At 40.5% G+C, this 15,662-nt stretch overlaps 1 long non-coding RNA gene across 8 annotated transcripts; it reads left to right on the forward strand.

The window, feature by feature from the left end:
- The first annotated feature begins 4,430 nt into the window (after nt 1-4,430).
- Nucleotides 4,431-15,400, forward strand: LOC145445965 (uncharacterized). Of its 8 annotated transcripts, XR_013917172.1 has the most exons (8): nt 4,431-5,279; nt 8,332-8,386; nt 8,659-8,714; nt 9,063-9,255; nt 9,613-9,725; nt 10,274-10,463; nt 11,025-11,123; nt 11,492-15,400. It is a non-coding gene; the product is annotated as an uncharacterized LOC145445965 (long non-coding RNA). The 8 variants fall into 8 exon arrangements; XR_013917169.1 differs by having other exon boundaries at nt 4,431-8,386; nt 9,613-9,731; XR_013917171.1 differs by having other exon boundaries at nt 4,431-8,386.
- The last annotated feature ends 262 nt before the right edge of the window (nt 15,401-15,662 follow it).

Here is a 15,662-nt window from a genome sequence, read left to right on the forward strand (position 1 = left end):
GATTCTCAGAACAGGATTAAAATTTAAATCTGTGAGCAGCGATCTGCTCATAGATTTTCTAATTCCACTATTGGTTTAGTTCCAGGACACACAATGCTGACAGCATCATAACTATGTTAGCTTCAAACATGCCTCTACCGTGGGTAGATAAAATCTATATACCCTAATTCTACGCATACAGAGAACGAATCTATCTACGACACGTGCAGATTGTTTTTAATAAGCACATCACTGAAATAATTAAAACTGGAGTAGCCAATCTGAAATCAAACTCGTGATCCGAATTACGTCAATCTCGTTTACGCATTCTGTCATGTTTAGCAGCAGTTGAAACCTCTCAAACTGCGTGCGTGCGTGCTGTCGCACCAGACATTGAAGATAGAAAATGATATTGGAATTATTTACTTTGGAACAGTGGTTCTCAAACTTCTCGCACGCCCCCTTATGATGGTGAAAGATTTCGCGTCCCCCTTATCGTCATATAACAAAACGCAACCAGGATGCTAGTAAACCTAACGAGTAGTTTGATGGCATGGATAGGTACGACTGTGGATGAGAGATTTTGAAATATGAAATTTAGACGGAATACAGAGCAATAAGTATGAATTGGAACTAAATCGCGCTGAGCGCGAACAATTTTTTGCAGTTGATGACAGCTTCGCGCCCCCCTCAGATGCTGTCACGCCCTCAAGGAGGTGCACGCCCTAGTTTGAGAACCACTTCCTTGAAATTATCATGGTTAAATATACTAAGAAAAATTTTAATCAATTCCCTGCATTAATTCGATTTTTAGTAATCATTTTATCAATATTTTCAATATGTTTCTTTAGACTCTCGTGGGCCGCACAGAACAGTGTTGCGGGCCGCATGCGGCCCGCGGGCCGTAGTTTGCCCACCCCTGGCCTAAACGGTCTAGGCCAGACCGGACAAGGTATTCGGCGTCCATTGCTACGTTGATATTGAGCGACGTTTAAAACGGGCTTCTATACGTGCTACCTGTATTACCCCATTATCAAGTTTTACTGCAGTAGCCAACATCCTAATAGCACGGATTTGGTTTTTATGATATAGTAAACATTTGACCCCGCACGCTTGTTAGATTTTTACATCAGACAACGATATCAATCTCACTGATTGGTTGAATAAGCATCATTCGCTCACTACATGTAGTGTATTTCGCTCTTGATGTTGTGTGATTGCGGGTCAAGCTCACGGCAGAGAGTCGTTATCTCATTAAATATTCACAAACGGAAAGCTGGATATTTCGAGCAAACTTTTGTACCAAAGCAAGTAAAATTTTTTGAGATTGTCAAGGTGCATGCTCGTTTAGTGTTGACTTTGTTATGCTGTTATCGCCGTGCATGGAGTGGCCGACAGTTGAAACGCAATACATTTCAACCAAAGATGTTATAATGAAGTGATAATTGTAATATATGAAAAAGGTTCACAGTGCAGAACCTCCCAAGGTACGTTTGTAAACGTGAACCTCTAAATTTCAGAGGTTCACACACAGAACGCGAACCTCACGTTCACACTATCCCTAATAATCATACACTTACCTTTGAAAAGTAATACCGGTAGACAGAAAAGTTTTTAGTGAAGTTTATTCAATAATGGAGGTGATGGGGTAAGATGAGACAGAACCATTACGCAAGTCCGAGTCCAAGTCGTAGTCTTTATTGTTCAGTATGGAGTTCAGACCATGTTCGGATTCATAATATATTCATCTCTATTCTCACTCTTAATCAATGTTTCCTCTAATTTTTGACGAGTCTGCGCACGCTCACCAACTCACTGCGCATACCCTTGGTCAACAGTGCGTAGCGACTAAAAGGTCATCACTTCAGATTTTTTGTGCGCAACTTAGATTTTCTGTGCGCAGAGACCGTGTCAGCACTGCGCATTTGCGCATGTGCGCAGCTTGGAGGGAACAATGCTCTTAATATGTTTATTTTATTAGATAGCAGATATTTGCTGAGCCTATCTTTCAATTATCGATCATATGATATACGAGTCTTGAATAAGTCATGTCGAATGTGCCGAGTCATATCACTTGGCCGAGTCGTGAAATTAGTTTAAAGGAGCTACTGACGTACTCTGCATACAGTGTTATCACTGGGTCATTGAAATGCAATGATGAATTAACAATGAAACTGTTTATAATTGAATGATAGCCTACTGACACAGCTCATACTGCATACTACAGGGCGTTTGAAGTCTGGACATTGCCGATTAAACGCCTATTAACCGATTAAACGCCTATTTATTTAAAATTGGAATAGTTAATCTTCTTGTTGTAGTTACTGCCGCCTCATCCGCGTAATCGGTGTCTTACAAAAAGCCTAGAGGTGGGCCGTGCTATAAGTCGGCAGTTACGGAAAATAATGAACAACATCGGCCTGGTGTAAATGACCATAGTAGTCGACAAACACCATGAATACCACAAACAAATTGCCGCTATCCCAAAACCGCCGAACACTTTTCAATCTGTTGTCTAAAATATGCTTTTCTTCGGAAATTTCTTATAGATAAATGTGCTCAATTGAAAGTAAATTTTTGTATTGCCGATATACTCCTTGAACTTCAAATAACTCTTTGTGTCGTTGAATTTGTCTGCACCCGCACAGTTCCGTCCTTGCAATCTGAGTAGTACAAATGCAGTACAAATGCAGCCGTAGGGGAAATAATGCGTCAAAATTGGAAATCGCGTGCGGCTGAAATGTTTCATAGAGCTGAGTTCCGTAAAACTGTTATTGGTGCAGGTGCATAGCATACAGATATTAAAAATACATTCCTTTTGATATATGACGCTGGAGTTGCAAGATGCCACTAAACTCAGATTTGGGTCGCGACCTAAAAAGTTTAAGAGCCCCTGACATTCTTCATAGCCTACTACGTTTGCATGTTTCAATACCTTAACAAATGTAAGCTTCCTCGATTTGGTATGGCAATGCACATCTGACCAGCATCGGCACAGAATGTAAAAGCCACAATCCTGTCGTCTCTCTCCTCTTCTAAATACATATACTTCGTTTCCATGCACGGTCGACGGACGGCCGAAAGGCCATGACACATGCGCTATACATGTCGGCCGTGTTTCCATGACCAGGCGTAATCCGACAGTGACTTGGCCGAGCTAGGGGGGCGAAGCGTTCGCGATGACGATTTTGGCTTACTTACTCAATAATAATTTCACCACACCACAAGATTGCGATAAAATGACTCGATAGGAATGAGCCGAGACGACTTGTAGCGGTCATTCAATCAAACAACCCACTTTGACCTGGGACCAGGGCTGTGGAGTCGGTAAATTTTACTACCGACTCCGGCTCCGACTCCTGGGTCTTTAAACGTACCGACTCCGACTCCCGACTCCGACTCCAGCATTATTACCAATTTACTTCGAAAATTATATGCCACATTGTCGGTTGAATGACTATCATACAACTATGGCATGCTAAATTGTTTCATTGTGGCACAGCTCGAATTATCCACTACGCAATTAACATGAAATAAAGATTTGCTAAATATCCTTCCTTTTTCAAGTTTTTATAACATGGACTCTCTAATATCCTGAAATGTATGAATCATTCCAATATGGCAGATATCCAAACCTGTACAATAAAAATGTAAATAAAAATCCAAGTGTAGCTCTTGTGTATGAGTCAGCAACTAATAAAAAGATTGAACCTACTAATTTTGTCATTGCACACTATTCTGATTACAAGCACACACACTCTTACTACTAATAGGCATTGGTCATAAATGGAATTTAATCAAGTAGTCAAAGACCATAGCCTACACTGTAAATCCGCAAGGTCGTATTGAACACTCCATAACACTTTTTTCTGCGTACAGACACACTTTTGGGGCATATAAACGCATTGGGCCATTATCGTCGCAACGCTTCTGCGTATTTCTCCGTTTACATGTAACACTTCACCACTGCGGCTTATTTTCAAGAAAATTTATACTTGGTAATTTATCATCAATTTTGCATTCATAAACCATCGGTACGTTTAGAGATCACGTTAAATCATGGTATATGTAAAATAATATTACTCACTTGACCCAACACTAAGTTTAAGGGTAATATTTCAATGAAATATGCATATTTCCCTGTGAGGCAGAGGGGTCACCACCTTCGTTACGGTAGAGGGCGCTCGTTTTCAGTTTGGATTTGAATTGGTGGTTCGATTACCAGAGAACCCGGCACTTGGAGAACCCGTCCCTACCAACTCGGCCCTCGGAGAACCCGGCCCTCGGGAAATTTTGTATATCAAGCACGCGTGGTCTACTTGTTGTGGTATTCACGGTGTTTTTCGACTACTCTGGACCTCGGTGAATGCGGCCCTCGAACAATTTTGAATTAAAAATGCATTAAATGTGTACCCGGCCCTCGGGAAATTTTGTATTCACCGGCAATCCTAATATCCCACATCCGGCAACCCTAATATCCTAACCCTACCCCTAATATACCACCTCCGGCAACCCTAATATCCCACCCCGACAACCCTAATATCCCACCCCGACAACCCTAACCCTAATATTCCACCTCCGACAACCCTAACCTTACCCCTAATATCCTAACCCTAACCCCAATATCCCACCCCCGGCAACCCTAATATCCTAACCCTAACCCTAATATCCCCCCTCCCCAAACCCTAGTATCCTACCTGAACCCAATATTCCACTCGCCGAACCCTAATGTCTCCCTACCCCACCTCAACCTACAGTTGCATTGCCCTTAACAGCCTGCTCTGACCAACTTCACACAATCAATTGAATCAGGTAAATGTCACATCTAATATAATGGAATAAAAACGACAAAATCACATCTAATATAAATAAAAACGACAAAATCACGCGTGGTCGATATGTGAAAGTCGCGGTCTTTCCTGCGCTTGGCGCTTACGCAATCCGTGATCTGATCACGCCGTGACTGCGTGACCTACGCATGCCCTGACCTCCTTACAAGACTGACAAATCAGTTGATAATAACATTATTACTTTATTAATTCATAATAATACTTGTGAATACACTTAATTTCAAAATTTCCCGAGGAATTCACCGAGGGCCGGGTTCTCCAAGGGCCGGGTTCTCCGAGGGCCGAGTTGGTAGGGACGGGTTCTCCAAGTGCCGGGTTCTCCGGCAACCGGTGGTTCGTCAGGCTTCAGGCAGAGAGTAGGGTACACGAAAAAACTTGGCGGAATGGATATATTGAAGCAGTTTCTGCTACCTGATGGCGTAAAGGATCATAACATCCATGTACTGTAAGGTATGGAAATGCGGTAAATGTTATTGAATGTATGTAATGTGAGAATAGTCATAAAATGAACTCGTTTTGACATTGCAGTAACGTCGTATGTTTTAGATGTTTTAGTAGGCTACTGATATCCCTTATACATATGAATGTTCTTTAGATGTTTTGTAGTATATGATTCGTCTGATATTATTGCTGGATGACCGAGCTTCGAATCTGATTATATACCAGGCTGCGACCAGGTCCAGTACTACGGTACTGATGGGAAACTGCTATAAAAGTAACTTTTTTGACATATGGACAGTGGCGGCTCGTCCTATAGGGCAACTGGGGCATTGCCCCACCTAAAATCCTGTTCAATAACAATTCCTTACCATTTATAGACGCACACCAATCTATATATACCGAAATCACAGCGAAAATCGTAATCTTCTTGTCCTTTCGCTTGTAAATGCCCATATATAGCGAAGTCTCTGCGAAAATCGAATTCTCTTCTGCGTTTTCGCTTTGCGAATGCCTAGCCGGGGCATGCCCCGGTAGCGCTCATAACAAGCTTTCACTGTCTATTCTCTCAAAGCCGCGCACAATAAAGAAACGGTGATTTACTGTCTCCTATTCATAAAATTACCGAGCAACCGGGGCACAATGGCTCTGTGCCCCTAAGGTGTGATGTAACAATCGTATCTATAGCTGAACTCGGTTACCGTCATATGCGTTTAGTCGACCTTTGCTGGTATAGGTTGATTTTGATGGTGTCTCACACCATGAAAACTCTTGAAACTTGGTATGTCATGTCGTGATGGTGGTATTTAACACTGCCCCAAGTTTCAGGGTTTCTACTTAAAGTTTAGGGTAGTAATTCTGTTTCCGAAGTTGAGTGTGTGCTGATCCGTCATGTATCGCAAACAGATTTTACTCAAAAGCCGGTATTGGTATCCATTGATTTTGACGATGTTCAATACTGAGATCGGTTTTGACATTTGGCACGGTAAGTCTTAATGTTAGTATAGAACGCTGTACCAAGTTTTAAGTGTGTCACTGAACTGTGTTAGTGGTAATTTCGTTTCCTAATTCGAGTGAGAGCTGACTCGTCATTTATCGCCAACGGATTATACGCAAAGCCGGTATTGGTCTCCATTGATTTTAACGATGCTCCTTACCTAGATCCGTCAAAAGCTTTTGCACGGTATGTCTTGATTTTAGTATCGAACGCTGTGCCAAGTCTCAAGGTTGACACTCAATGATTAGGGCAGTAATTTCGTTATCAAGGTCGAGTATGGTGGAGATGTGCTCCGATCTGACACTTCAGCCTACAACGCGGCATTGCGGATTTCACGCAAAAGCCGGCGTATCTGCGGCAACGTTAACTGAGATGATGATATCATTCTCAGTTTGCATCATAATATTTACTTTGATATTAAATTCTCCAATGTCAATTTCACCGTGAAATTGTGGCCTTCAAGCCATTTGCTTACAACCCCCTGTCAAGCGCGATAGCTATTTCGTTTTCGATGGCGGCTAACAGCTGATCACTTGATCAGCCTATTCCACAGTAAATTTTACGCAAAATTCGGTGTTGGTCTGTTCGCATTAATTTTGACAGTTACCATACCGAAAAGCGCCATGAGGCCACTTCTCGATGATGTCATGTAACAGTGTACTAAGTTTACGGCTTTCATCCACGTATTTATTCGGTAATATATTTTCCAAAGGCGATTTCGCAGCAGACCTATAGACAGTAATAAAGCCGTATGTGTCGTGTTACAGTCTCCAGTTTCAAGGCCAAAATCTCCTATGCTGTACCGAGACCGAATTTCCGAGGCTGCTATTCTTAGTTCTTCAGAATGATGTTTTGGATTCAATATGACAGGCCCAATCAATGAGATAACAATTGCGTATCTATCCGAACTCGTTGACCTTTCGAATCTCTCGAGTTATAGTCATTTCCATTTCTGCAGATAATTAGTCAGGTCTAGTGCGAACATGAACCGTGTTGAATCTTTGTTCCGTACGCCGTTTACGCAGTTACCACACTTCAAGTCACAGCTCACCGGCGCACCTCTCGTGGCACATACGTTAAAACCACTGTTGCCGGGAAATTCATGTTACCGTACCATCATTAAGTTACGTGTTTACGTTGGAAAACGCCATTGTGACGTCATCTTGATAAAAAGTCGCTTGCATCCCTTGCCCCACCACCCGATATTGTCACGAGCCGCCACTGCATATGGATAAAGGGATGTTCTCTCTATCCACACTGAAATATCACTATGCATGTAGGCGATATTGTGGTCCATTGTGGACAAGTACTGCAATGTCAGCAATTGAATGCCGACATGACAGTCATGCAACGGTTTTGATTGTTTTTCAACTGCAACACATTTCACACTGTACTGTTTATTCCAAGTGGTAAGGTGTTAACTAAAGCGATTTTTTTGACATGTCAAAATAGGTTAAAACTTTGTCAAAATTGTACCGTTAGGTCAAAAATTGCCAAAATTCTTTACAAAATCAAAATTTTGTTGGCAACTTGCATTTCGTTTGTATCATAGACGATTGCACTGTCGGTGAACTTATCATTTTACAATTTACATCTTGTAGCCTACTTTATAGTCCTACCGTTGTAGACGGACCATCGTCTGCTCATTGTGAATCATAAACTGTCAAATGAAACAAATACTCAACGTAGCCTATTGCACTATCCTAACTGAAGCAAGACTGCGTGGGCATTGGTTCTTCTATTAGAAACCGTGTGATGAAAAATTGCGATGTAGACAACTTTGTCATAATGAGAGAGAGAGTGCAGTGTACGCACAACTTCAGTGTTGCCGGCCAACAACTGCAGCTGGTGAACGTTCTTCATTCTTGCCAAGCTACTTAGTTAGGACACTTTCTACCCGGAAATGTAGGAAAGTATCTTTCGTTGTACTACAACAAATTTTTAATTATTTCTACCATAATACGAGATGTAACTAATACTAGAATTATTCATGGGTCCAGATTTCGATAAAATAAGTTCTTTTTCATGTAAAAATTTGTCAATTTTCATGCTAAAAGATTTTTTCAGGTCAAATTACTTCAGAAGAACAGACAGCTCCAGCCAGAAATAAAGATAAGTTCCGGTAATACAATTCTAACACTATGTGAGAAACACCTAATTTAAGTACATGGGGTCAAAATTAAGTTTTTCATCATCAAAATATGTGTGAATTTGAATTTTGTCGTCAAAATCTTACCTTTTTAGGTCCAAAAAATCGCCCCAATAATAGCCAAACAAACAATCTTTTCAACAAACCATGGATCACAAGGGGTAGTATTTGTTTTGCCCAATCCCCAAATTTGACTTTTCTAAGTTTATTGTGATACGGTAACTGAACTAAACTCTATTTTGCAGGTAGTATGTATTGAACTTGGCACCTGTTTGAAATGCATTTGCTGAATGGAATACTGGTAAGCATCACGGTGTTTTGTAAGTGAACTGGTATATCCTTAGAGAATGAATTTGATTCTGTTGCAATCGGTTACCTTTGTGATAAAGATTTTTATGAATGTTTGCTGATAAAATTTCACAAAAATTGTTAACAATCCAGGAAGTATACTAACTGTGCCAGAGTAAAATTGGTGGTAACGTCATGTGCAACTTTCCATTCCATTACTTAATTATTCTACGAAAGACACCCTTCTGTCACGCACAACCTATTGCAGAAAAAAAAAACTGTATCCAGTATGATATCTGCGTGACTACTAAGCAGTTCATTTGTATTGCAAATTTTGGCAACAAATATTTCTTTTCAATAGTCTTGGATTGATCCTCAAATTCGTTCAACTGATGTCCACTCTTTAAAAAGAGCCCCCTGGGTGTACCGTGCCTGCGCTATCAGACAATGTTGACAGTGACGTGAGGAGTCGTTCTTAACGGTTTTTGTGCCGGCACAGCCATCTTATGTGATACAGTCCTTTGTCTCAAGAGCCCATGGATACATGTGATTATGTAAGCCTATTTATTCATTTTATATATCACCATTGATTATGTAATTTGCTGGTTTTTGCAGTCCTACTTTTCTCACGAACATTCTCGCAGAGTAACTTACGGGCTATTCGATATGAGCTGAAAAAGGCTTCATCTGTGTACACTGAACACTGAACAGAGATGTAGTTGAACGTAATGAGCTCGTGTAACTTGTACTTTAACTATTGCTTAGTGAACTATATTGGGCTAGGTCAGTGGTTCTCAACCTGGGGGGCTGAGCACCTCTCCTGCGCTTCTGTAACCTATCTGTGTGAGATATTTATATTTACTTCTGCATCAAATTTACAATTTTCCTTTGTAATGTTTCGTATTTTCTAGGAGCAGCATTTGGATTTGTCCAGTAAAAAAAGATCCGCCATGGCACGCCACAAATCAGGGACTCATCAAGCCTGGGTTGCGGCTGATGGAAAGAATATGAAAAATGCCCTAAGGTGCAGGTAGTATGTATTGCAATTGGCACCTTCTTGAAATGCATTTGTTGTTTAAAATACTGGTAAGCATCGCGATGTTTCTTAAGTAAACTGGTGTATCCTTAGATCATGAATTTGATTCTGCTGCATTCGGTTATTTTTATGAATGTTTGCTGGTAAAATTCCACTAAAATGATTAACAATCCAGGAAAGTATGCTACTCGTGCTGGAGTAAAATTGGTGGTACGGTCACATGCAACTTTCCATTACAATAATTATTTGTTCTATGAAAGACACCCTTTTGTCACATACAAATGTATCAAGTCTGATATCTGCATAATACTGAATGCTGGTGACGTCATATTTTGTGATACCATTTTGATGTACATCGTTCTTTCGAGCTCTCTACTAGTTGCTGACGAGTCTCAGCCGAAAATATTCGGGCTCATTTCAATATGCATATACTATTCAATTTTATATTGAAGTTTTGCACCTCAAAGAAGCTGCCCGAATATTGAATAGTTCCCTTGTATTGCAAATTTTTGAAACAAGTATTTTCTTTTCAACAGTCTTGGATTGATCTTCAAATTCATCCAACTGGTGTCGACTCTTCCTAAAGACCCCCTGGTTCTACCGGGCCTGTGCTAACAGACAATGTTGATAGTGACGTGAGGAGTCATCTGAACGGATTTCGTGCCGGTGCAGTCATCTTTTGCGATAATACTTTTGCCTCAAGAACCCATGGAAACATGTGGTTATGTAAGTCTATTTATTCATTTCATATATCACCATTGATTATGTAATGTGCTGGTTTTTGCAGTCCCAATTCTCTCAATAACTATCTATATATGCGATATGAGCTGAAGAGAGGCTTGATCTGTGTACATTGAACAGAGGTGTTCTTGAATGTAAAGAGCTGGGGTAACTTGTATTTAAACTACTGCTTACTGAACTATACTTGGAACATCAAATTGAGATCATTTCCCATGTCGTGCTAATTCCAAATAATTTCATTAATTGAATTTTACCAGGAAGGAAGGATTTGAAAGATTGAGAACAATTACAATTACTGCAATGAAGGAAAAGTATTCAACACCTTCCATAAGATGTCACAAAGTTTTTTGTACTAAAGACAATCAATGTATCCTTTGTCTGGTATATTTTCTCGTCTCATTTCACAGCAGCTATAAAATCTTAGAATCGAAGTTATATGTAAAGCCTACCGTATGTCAATTATTGTAATGGAAATCCAAACCCATAGGAATAACGATTCTACGATATTTATTTTCGGATCTTGTTTGCATTCAATTACATTTTCAGTAAAACGAGGTTGATGAAGTCAACTGTCTTCTTATCCAAGCCAAATTGAGAGACAAGCTAATACAATCCAAGACCCAAGCGCATGTCTTATTGAAACAGGTATCGTAATCTTTCTGTTTTGTGGACCATACAAATTTACATAGACCGTTCGTAGACGTACATAGACGTTCTGCTATAAATTTCATTCTGAGCTACAGTTCTGCATTCTCACTGTGGCCTGTGCGTCTGAATGTCAATGTAAATGTCAAAATGGCCGAATTGAAAAAAACGCAGACCTAATTCAAGATATTTTTATTAGTCGTTATGCGAATTTTAGTCCTTCTCAGTGATAGGATTTCACATTTACCCGAGCGCCTTTCCTGCGCTTGTGTAACCTGCATGTGTGAAATATTTATATTTATTTCTGCATAAAATTTAGAATTTTCATTGACATATTCAAAACTTTGGAATTTAATCACATTTTCAAGGAGTGCAACTTGGAGTCGACCAGTAGAAAAGAAGCAAACACCACGGCACGCCACGAATCAGAGATTGACCGATCCTGGATCGCAGCTGATGCCAAGAATATAAAACTGCTTCAGTGAAAATGGAGTATTCAGAAACATTGTTGACGTTTTGAGCTACTATGCATTGGATGTCATACCCCGAAGGAGTGGTTCTCAAACAGGAGAAAGCATTTGAAGGGGCGTGAAGCTGCTGTCAACTAAAATCTTTCTCGCACATGGCAGCTTCTACTTATCTCTCTGTGTATGGTCAGAATTTAATATTTGAATATTCTCTCATCAACAACTATTACCGTCACTGCCATCCAACTATGAGTTGGGATTTCTAGCGTTCTGGTTGCTTTTTTTAATTTCATGATACGACGATAAGGGGTGTGAGAAATTTTATTGCTATCACAACGGGGCGTGTCCAAAAATGTTCAAGAACCAGTGCCCTAATGACTTCCAGATTTCATATTTTGCAGCAGACTGGTAAATAACAACAAAATCTTTTCTGTAAATCTGCAAAATTTGTATGGACTCAAAGAAACGATTTCTTTGTTATTTAAACAAAAGTGATTGGCATTAACCTGATATAAATACTTGTAATGCACGCCCAAGAATATTTTTGATGCCTGGTTAGCAGGCCCAAATTCATTAGGAGTAAAAAATACTTTGTTACTTGCTTATCGTGGTAGTGGTAGTGAAACTGATACATTCATTGTTTATTTACAATAAAATTAGAAATTTACAAGCCATAATTTGATCAATTTTAAATAAGTTTTAATGATTTGTGTTGATCGTGTTTCCGTTAACGGACGTAACCAATGAATTTGATTCCATGCCATTGTCACGAAAGTTGAAGATACTAAATGATATTTCGTTATCGCTATCCCTAATTCCCTATGCATTCATTTCCATGATTGAACGAGTTGCATGATATTTGTAGTGAGTTTGCTCTTGATCATTTATGATGTTCGTGATTTCATGGACTATTCCGGAAACGGTTTCAACTGCTGATCTGAATTTATGAAACCCTGTCACAGCAGCTATTGGAAATTTCAATGTTTGTACGAAATGAATGAGTCTCATAGGCCTGAACTCGCTCGTTGCGCCCCACACTAGTTTATCCCAACGGTCTTCGACCATGTTTTCCAAAAGAAAAAACAGTCGGACAAATTCTATCATGAATTGTCATGATAAAGCAATATTTTCTTCGTCTCGCTTATCGGCTACAGCCTACCCAACACAGTGACCTTCGATATGTAAAAATTATCGCAGGATTTTTTGCAATAAATTCAACAAATATTGCACACATATTAACAGATAGATCTGGCACCGTGTCGACCTAAAATTATACTCTGTGCGGTCCATACTTTAATAACCCTTGAACGGGTAAAATTTGTGTTACAGGAACTTGCAAATGTGAGTCTGTAATGATGGTATTTACTACTATCCTCGTGCCTCGCGCTAATCGAACAGTTATTACGAAAATATGATGATTGTTTAGCGCAGTGGTTCTTAACCTTTTTTCCTCCAGCGCCCCCTTTCAAAAATTATCGTGCTCCAGCGCCCCCCCTCCAACTTCATAATGTAAGGAATGTAATAAATACAATGAGTAAGAGGGAGGGCCGTAACAGCACTTCGTCAACCCCCTAAAAACGATTGCCTTGCGCACCCATAACGTGATAAACCGAACTTCTGAAGGCTTCGCCCCCACAAACCCCTATCGTGATTTCGATGGTCAGCAAAGTTTGTGTGGCCTGGTCGCCCTAGGTACCAAAATTTTCTATAATGCATGAATGAATAGGTGGTGATTACATATATAAACTGAGTGAGCTGTTGTATAGGAAGATAAAGGGCACGTAATTAATAATTAAACATATTCGGGCGTGCCCGCAGGTACAATTATTCGTTACCAGGGCCGTAACAGCACTCCGTCAGCCCCCCCCCCCCCCCCCAAACAAAAAACGTTGGTCCTGGGCCCCCATCGGGCGATAAACAAAGCTACTGGGAGACTTCACTCCCAGACCCCCATTAGGCTGTCCTCTATTTGCTGAAAGCCTGTTAGGTATCTATACATTGGGTGTCCATTTAATGAGGCAGCTATTCCCGCCTAGTCGCGCGAAGCGCGAAAAATTTCACTAATTATTGATTGAATTGGTCAATATCATCTGGAATTGCATGTAAATTGAGATTAATTTTTATCCTCTCACTGCTCACGTAAACACATTTACCGGTAGAGCTGAGTGAGGTGCAATGTTCCCTCTAAGCTGCGCACGTGCGCAGTGCTGACACGGTCTCTGCGCACAGAAAATCTACGTTGCGCACAACAAATCCGAAGTTATTACCTTTTTTAGTTGATACGCACTGTTGTCCAGGGGTCAGCGCAGTGAGTTGTTGAGTGTGCGCAGACTCATCAAAACTTAAAGCGAACATTGTGGGGTTTCTTGGAAACTGTAGGGCCCGTTACTAATAATTAAACATATTCGGGCGGGCGAACCCGTTGGTATGACTTCGTTGCATGATGTTATTTCGTGACCCCCTGTCTGCAATATCAAAAAATATAGAATCGCTCAACGGGGATATCGCCCAACAGGAATATCCCTGTCGCCCAATCGTACTAAACTAAAAGACGCACACGATTTCAGATTGGTATTTCTTCACTGACATATAATTTTCCCCTGCCAGATGGAATTCGTCTTCTGGGGTTCAGATTGCCAAGACAGGAACATTCGGTGTCAGTCATTGAGGCGCCCATGGACAATTAAACCTATATGTATTTTGAAGGCTATATGTAACGAAGTTTTCGGTGTCAATTTGCTCTGAATACTCATTATAGATATGTCCTATCACCACATCATCTACTGCGAAGCCATTTTCCTCCAGCGCCCCCCATACCGCCCCCCTGAGCCCAGCGCCCCCCATATCGCCCCCTGAGCGTTTCCGCCCCCCTTCAAAATCGCCAGCGCCCCCTGGGGGGCGCTGGGGGCAAGGTTAAGAACCACTGGTTTAGCGAAAGAAAGCAGAAAGTCAATTTGACGTCATTTTTCAGCCTGCCGCAGGCTCAGACGGGCGATTAGTGGTGCGTCGTAAGTTTAACAAGTTTTAACAATTGCGTCGCCACTACAAAAGTTACACTGACCTTAAATTTCCCATTAGGATTATTTGAATTATTCCACGTCAGAAAAATTTACAATTATTCACGATTTTCATTCGCACTTGATCCGGATTTTCATTCGCCCTATTCGCACCACCTTCGCCATTCGCACTGAATTTTTTTGCGAACCGTCACACAGGTTGAAAAGCACTGGTCTAGTTTACATGTACTTAATCAAGTATTCAAGGATTGGGACTTGCAGTCTTTCTTAATCATTTGTTCGACCCCAACAGCTAAGTTACACTACAAATATTTTTAATTTTGTCAAGTGGGAACCATCGTTTGGTCATTTTTACAATTTTACAAAACCAGCCGATGCATTTGCTCTGTCACAGTATCATGGTATACTTCAAAAAATTGCATCAATTTTGACTGCATCGTGAAAAAGCATATTGCGATTTTCTTCCCCTATGCGACTGAGTTGTAATTCGCAAGTAATGTCTAATTTTATCTATATAATGGGGTGGGCAACTTTTTCGGCCAAAGGGATACATGAGATTTACGAAGCATTGCGTCGGAAACTGGAATGTTGATAACCTTTATTTTAGTTGTCCGATAGGAGCGAACCGAATTAGGTAACATTGCAAACAAGACTTATATTAATACGATCTAAAATTGATAACAATATGACATGCAACTGTGCAGTGCGTACCAGGCCCTGGTCGCACGAAGCGCGAAATTTTTTGCAAGATAATGACTGAATTATATCAATAAATATGTTGCTAGCATCTGTATACCACTGAGCTCATTTGACAAGGACAGGATTATTCGATGTTTAGCCATGGCAAAATCGACGGTATCAGTGAACATTCCTCTATCATTTTGTGCAAATGTTTTGTCGACGATCTCGCCGAGATTGCACAAGCGAAGCCGCATGTTGGACGACACGTTATCTCCTAATTGCGAATATAGTTAGACTCGGTTCTGTGAATAATATGTATTTATAATTTTCAGCAGGGGGCTCCAATACTGAATGCAAGAAATCTAGTGAAAATG

Source organism: Botryllus schlosseri, chromosome 9 (genome assembly GCF_051294905.1).
Source record: "Botryllus schlosseri isolate E-star chromosome 9, Bs_hap1, whole genome shotgun sequence".
NCBI lineage: Eukaryota > Metazoa > Chordata > Ascidiacea > Stolidobranchia > Styelidae > Botryllus > Botryllus schlosseri.